This window comes from Orcinus orca, chromosome 9, assembly GCF_937001465.1.
Source record: "Orcinus orca chromosome 9, mOrcOrc1.1, whole genome shotgun sequence".
NCBI lineage: Eukaryota > Metazoa > Chordata > Mammalia > Artiodactyla > Delphinidae > Orcinus > Orcinus orca.
Genome location: NC_064567.1, coordinates 4,760,090 through 4,766,963, shown reverse-complemented (window position 1 = coordinate 4,766,963; position 6,874 = coordinate 4,760,090). Strand labels below are relative to the sequence as shown.

Sequence of the window (6,874 nt, the reverse complement as noted above, 5' to 3'; positions counted from 1 at the left end):
CACACAAACCCAAACGCAGTTTTGACGCGCTGTGGAAATAGGAGCCTGCCTAGATACTGGGTGATATTAAGGAATTATTAGCTATTTTGTTGAGGATAGTAATAGTTTTGTGATTACACTTAAATATATATATTTATATTAGAATCATACACTAAAGCACTTATAAGTGAAATGAAGTCTGAGAGTTGCTTTAAAATACTCCGGTAAAAAAGAAAAAAAAAAACAAAACAAACAGAGGTGGGGAATAGATTAAAAAGAATGGCAGTATGTAGAGAATTGTTTGATGGATGTATGGGCTTATTATACTATTCCACTTCCGTGAATTTTTGAGAATTTCCATGATAGAGCTTTTTTTTTTAATCCTGTTTCAGTTCCTCTATGAATTTCTGCTATAGAGCAGGGTTGTATAGTTCACTCCTTATCCTAAAGTATCTTTGGAGATAAAGTACTCCAAGCTTCTCAGCACAGTTTTCCAAAATAAAGATAAGCCATTGGTCCCAACACATGCCACACACAGCAAGAATTTTGCTAGGTCAAGCATCTTTGTGGAGCCCGGGACACTGGGGGTTAACAGCCCGTGCCCCGCAGCTGCGCGCTGAGCAGCCCCACAGCTGCCAGCAATTAGGCTAGCTGGCAGTCCCCTTAGGAAACTCCTGCTGCCTGATTAGGACTAATTGCTAGGCGGCATCTAAGTCCCCGATGGATAGAAATGGAAATCCATTAGGGAAAGGCCCGGCAGGGAGAGACTGCCTTCTGGTGAGTACACATGTACGAGGAGATGCAGGCGTATACACTAGGACTTACTGAGCGCTCCAAATGCACCCCACCCTGCCAGCGCTACTGGGAAACTACACTGTGAAACACTCTCATGGTTTTCTTTTGACCCCAAAAGACAGTCTTCTTTTCATAGGGAAGTCCCACTATGTGCTCTTAACTTGTTATTTACCTCAAATATAATCTAGAACAACTTTTTAAAGCACTTGAGTATTCATTTGCTTTAAAATCAGGTTCATTACAAATGATCCATTTATTAAAGAAAGTCAGACATCAACAACTCGTTGAAGTCTCTGTGCATATATGAAAGTAATAATTAACTGCATTTCTGTTAAAATAGTCTAAGATTCAGATTTTCCCAAAGTAGTACTGTATTGCTGTTCAATTTACATTTGAGATGATTTCAAATGCCATAACCACATTATAAAGAAATCTTTAAAGTTCCTAGAGGGGGGGCTTCCCTGGTGGCGCAGTGGTTAAGAATCCACTTGCCAATGCAAGGGACACAGGTTCGAGCCCTGGTCTGGGAAGATTCCACATGCCGCGGAGCAACTAAGCCTGTGCGCCACAGCTACTGAGCCTGCGAGCCACAACTACTGAGCCCGACCGCCACAACTACTGAAGCCCACGTGCCTACAGCCTGTGCTCTGCAACAAGAGAAGCCACCCAATGAGAAGCCCACGCACCGCAAGGAAGAGTAGCCCCTGCTCGCCACAACCAGAGAAAAGCCCGCGCACAGCAACCAACGCAGCCAAAAATAAAAATAAATAAATAAATAAATTTATTTTAAAAAAAGTTCCTAAAGGGCCTTTTTTTTTTTTTAAAGATGAAGTGCTGCAGAAGGGCACAGAAAGAGCCCAGGGGAAATGACCTGGATTATACATTACAGTTATGTCTCTAAGGTTACTGGTTATCAAAACTCTTCTCGTTTAGGAGACTGGTAGGAGGGAGTTCTTACCATTGCTATGTGTTGCTGAATCGGCATGAGGTCATGCAGGAACCTGAAAGTGAAAGATAAATTTCAGTGACTGGGCTCAGGAAGCCATCACGAGAATAGAACCTGTCAGTGACTGGCAAATTTACTTTTTTTTAAGTATTATTTTTTTTTTCAGAGTGTTTTCATAAAATAGCCCAATTATAGAGTAAGGAGACTGGTTTTATAAACTGCAAAGGAAAACAAATCTCATTGTTTTATGCTTAGAACTCATACTTAGTCATTTGACCCAAAGGAAGACAAGTATCTAATTATATGGGCCAGTAAAGCTGGAAGAAGGGAAGGAGAGTGATTTGCCCAAGACAACACAATTTACTAATAGCAGAGCTGGTCCTAGAATCTGATTCTCTCAGTTTCTACTTCACTGCTTATCCTTTGCTATTCTTTTGCTATTTTTTCCCTAAACTTGTCTCTTTATTCTTTATTTCCTTTGTTTTCCATTCCCTATTTATCTTTTATCTCAGCTGGATGCTTTTGATTTCTCCCCTCTACTTTTTCTTTTCTTTTCAATTATGTAAATTTCTGTAATCCAGAAATTGTTGATCTACCTGGAAATCTGGGTATGAGAAGGTGTTGACAAAGACATCAACAGATGTATCAGGTGTTACAGACTTTGCTACCTCAAAATTGCAGGACAGTTTTACTCTTTAGTAACTAAAAATCCCATTTTAGTAACTAGAATATCATTCAAACTCAATATATTTGATTATGTTGAAGTTTTGTGCAATTAACAAGGAAGAACTCAAATAAAAATCTAGATCCTAAAAGGTCTTGATCTTAAACTTTCACATTCTATTTCTACCTAACTTTAAGGGAAGTCCTCGTGCTTCAGGAGCTCTGGAAATCTCAGTTTGAAGTGGACAACTCTGAAATCCAGCTGGTATTTAAATTGCCCCCTTCTTAGGAGTACTTCACCTAGTAGAGCAGGACTTGCTGGCTACTTGTTATTCTGCTTTGATTCCATTGTCCTTATTTGAACTCTTGTCATTCTAAGAATTCCAAAATCTTCCTTAAAGCCCTGGTTTCGTCTCACAGTGAATAGGACTCTAGACTTAAAAACATCCAACCCAGTGTATGAGGTTAAGTCATAGCAGTAGACTCAGGAATTAATGGGAAACAAAGGATTAGAAGAATCGCACTAGATTCCATATATATGTGTTAGCGTACGGTATTTTTTTTGTCTTTCTGACTTACTTCACTCTGTATGACAGACTCTAGGTCCATCCACCTCATTACAAATATCTCAATTTTGTTTCTTTTTATGGCTGAGTAATATTCCATTGTATATATGTACCACATCTTCTTTATCCATTCATCTGATGATGGACACTTAGGTTGCTTCCATGTCCTGGCTATTGTAAATAGAGCTGCAATGAACATTTTGGTACAGGAATCGTTTTGAATTATGGTTTTCTCAGGGTATATGCCCAGTAATGGGATTGCTGGGTCGTATGGTAGTTCTATTTTTAGTTTTTTAAGGAACCTCCATACTGTTCTCCTAAGGAAAAAAAAAAAAGGTCATGAAGAACCTAGGGGTAAGACGGGAATAAAGACACAGACCTACTAGAGAATGGACTTGAGGATATGGGGAGGGGGAAGGGCAAGCTGTGACAAAGTGAGAGAGTGGCATGGACATATATACACGACCAAACGTAAAATAGATAGCTAGTGGGAAGCAGCAGCATAGCACAGGGAGATCAGCTCGGTGCTTTGTGACCACCTAGAGGGGTGGGATAGGGAGGGTGGGAGATGCAAGAGGGAAGAGATATGGGAACATATGTATATGTATAACTGATTCACTTTGTTATAAAACAGAAACTAACACACCATTGTAAAGCAATTATACTGCAATAAAGATGTTAAAAAAAAAAAAAAGAATCACACTAAAGTAACAAAGCAGAGAACTTGGGACCAAGCCCTGAGTGCTCTCAGATGAACACAAACAGGATCTGACTCCATCCTAGTAAAGGCAACTTCAACATCAAAAAACGGAAATCCTGGCAAAACACTCATCCTTCACATTTGAGTAAAGCGGAATACCGTTTAAAAATTAAGTAATATCTTTCCACTGTTTAAACATTCTCATGCGGTATACTTTTATTTTCTTTTTTAACAGCTTTATAGAAATATCATTCGCTCATTTAAAGTATACAATTCAACGGGCTTTAGTGTATTCACAGGGTTGTGCAACCATCATCACAATCAATTTTTCATTTTCATCAACCCAAAAAGGAAATTTCACACCCACTAGTAGTCACTTTCCATTTTCCCCCCACCTACCACCCCTAGTCAATCACTAACCATTTTTGTTGTTGCTGTTTGGCCACCCCGCGTGGTTTGCGGGATCTTAGTTCCCCAACCAGGGATGAAACCCGGGCCCTGGCAGTGAAAGCGCAGAGTCCTGACCACTGGACCGTCAGGAAATTCCCCAGTCAATCACTAGTCTCTTTCCTATCTTTCTAGATTTGCCCATTCTGGATATTTCATGTAAATGAAATTATACAATATGTGGCCTTTTGTGACTGGCTCTTTTCACTTAACATAATGTTTTCAAGGTTCCTCCAGTTTATAGTATGTATCAGTGCTATGTAGGAAAAGTTCATTCCTTTTCATTGTCAAATAATATTACATTACGTGGATATACCACATTTTATTTATCCATTCATCAGCTGATGGACATTTGGGTTGTTTCCATTTTTTGGCTATTATGAATAATGCTGCCATAAACATCTGTGTACAGGTTTTCGTGTGGACGTATGTTTTTATTTCTCTCAGGTATATTCTTAGGATTAGAATTGCAGCATCCTATGGTAACTCTACATTTAACCTTTTGAAGAACTGCCAGAGTGTTTCCCACAGCAGACGCAACATTCTACATTGCCACCTGCAATGTATGTGGGTTCCACTTTCTCCACTACAGTTGTGATTATCTACTTTTTTTTTTTTTTTTTTTGCGGTACGCGGGCCTCTCACTGCTGTGGCCTCTCCCATTGCGGAGCACAGGCTCCGGACGCGCAGGCTCAGCGGCCATGGCTCACGGGCCCAGCCGCTCCGCAGCATGTGGGATCCTCCCGGACCGGGGCACGAACCCGCGTCCCCTGCATCAGTAGGCGGACTCTCAACCACTGCGCCACCAGGGAAGCCCCTGTGATTATCTACTTTTTGACGGGATGTGAAGTGCCATCTCACTGCGGTTTGACTGGCGTTTCCCTGACGGATAATGACACTGAGCACGTTTTCATGAGGTTATTAGCCATTTTTTGGAGAAAGGTCTATTCAGATCCTTTGCCCATTTTAATTTATTTTTATTTTTATTTTCCAATTTGAAAGCAGTCACTGTTTATTAACTGACCAGATTACAAAAATAATCCTGGCAGATACCTTAGTTCATCCTTCTAATAAGCCTGTTGATCTGGTCTTCCCTGTTGCCAGCATCTCCACCTTCTACCAAATGGGCGGTCTTTTTCTTCATTCTGCTTCGTGGAGAAGACAATTTAAAGGACCACAGCAAGTTGCCTGCTTCTTTGAAATGTTTTCCAATGGTATAGATCTCATGAATCAGATCCTTCCTGCAGATGGTACCATACTTGCCGAGAGACGGAGCCACCAAGGCGTCACCTGTCAGGGCACTTCACTTCTGTTGAGTTTGCCATAACCACGCTTGTAGGTCAGCTCATTTACTGACTTCAGGTTTGGGTGCCCCCCCGCGATGTACGGCTCCACAATTCTCAGCATGTTCATTAACATTCTGAGAATTCATAAAGATGCCATTGAGCTTCACAAAGGTGCCACTGAAGATCTGATGGAGGCTAAGAAGCTGCAACACTTTTCGAACCTTTGGGCTCACACCATTGACACCTCTGATCCTGATGACAAATGCCAACTTGGGTTCTGCAGGTACATAGAAGTTGCCGGCTTTTCTTGCCATCCTAGCCATTCGAATTTCTGTTCTGTACACCCGCCTGTATTCCTTGTAATAGTGATTAGCTTCTTCATAGATAAGCTTCCTCCTTGCCTTTCAAAGCATCTTTTGGGCAAACTTCTTTCTCAGGCACTTGATCTTAAGCTCTGCAAAATTCTTTTGCTTTTTCTTAAGGGTTTCTGGCACAGCAGGAACCTTCTTTTTCTTCTCTTCTGCACCCTCCATGGTTCCAGCTGGGAAAGAGCTGCCCATTTTTAAATTGGGTTACTCATGTTTTTTAAATTATTGAGTTATAAGAATTTTTTATACAGTCTGGATACAAATCCTTCAGATACAGGATTTGCAAATATTTCTCCCATTTGGTGGGTTGTCCTTACGTTTTCTTGATGGTGTCTGTTAAAGCATAAAAAGTCTTAATTTTGATGAAGTCCAATTTATGTTTTTCTTTTGTTACTTGTGCTTTTGGTGTCGTACCTAAAAATTATTGCCTAATCCAAGGTCATGAAGGTATTTTCGGGTTTGTTTTCTTTTGAGTCTTATGGCTTTAACTCTTACAATTAGGTTTATGATCCTTAAAGTTAATTTCTGTATATGGTGTGAGGAAGGAGTCTACTTTCATTCTCTTGCCGGTGGCAGTCCAGTTGTCCTAGCACCATATGTTGAAAGACTATTCTTTCTCCATTGAATTATCTTGGCACCCTGTCAGAATTCATTTGACCAAAAAGGTGAAGTACTGGCTTCTCAATTATATCTCATTGTTCTATATGTCTAATTCTAAAAATTCGTTTGTTGATTTGCAGTATTAATTCCAAAGGTTTGACATGGTGGGAAAGTAAGAAATTTCTCAGGATGGTGGAGTTGGAAGGTAATATTGCTTGGTGGCCAAGCTAAGATTTGTGCAGAATCAAACCAGTGTCCCGTTCTTTGCTCTGCATCAAAGTAAACTGTTGACAGGCAATGTTTTTACACAGGGTAATGGTTTCTTGGGCGGAGACTGAATAAGCTATTATGTTGTATTTCTGTAGGTATTTGGGTAGGCCTCATGTGTTTAGGAAGATTTTTTGGGTAAGGTTACGTGTGCCTCAGAACCAAGGAAACATGGAACAGCTGGGCCTCAGGAAGTCAAGGAGTCGTGACAGGGCTGTTCGTTGTACAAACTGCAGTTGGAAGGCCTTTTCTTTTGT

At 40.5% G+C, this 6,874-nt stretch overlaps 1 pseudogene; it reads right to left on the bottom strand.

Annotated features, from left to right (window-relative positions):
• Positions 1-4,713: 4,713 nt before the first annotated feature.
• LOC101289026 (60S ribosomal protein L7-like) lies at positions 4,714-6,136 on the bottom strand (annotated as a pseudogene).
• Between the last annotated feature and the right edge of the window lie 738 nt (positions 6,137-6,874).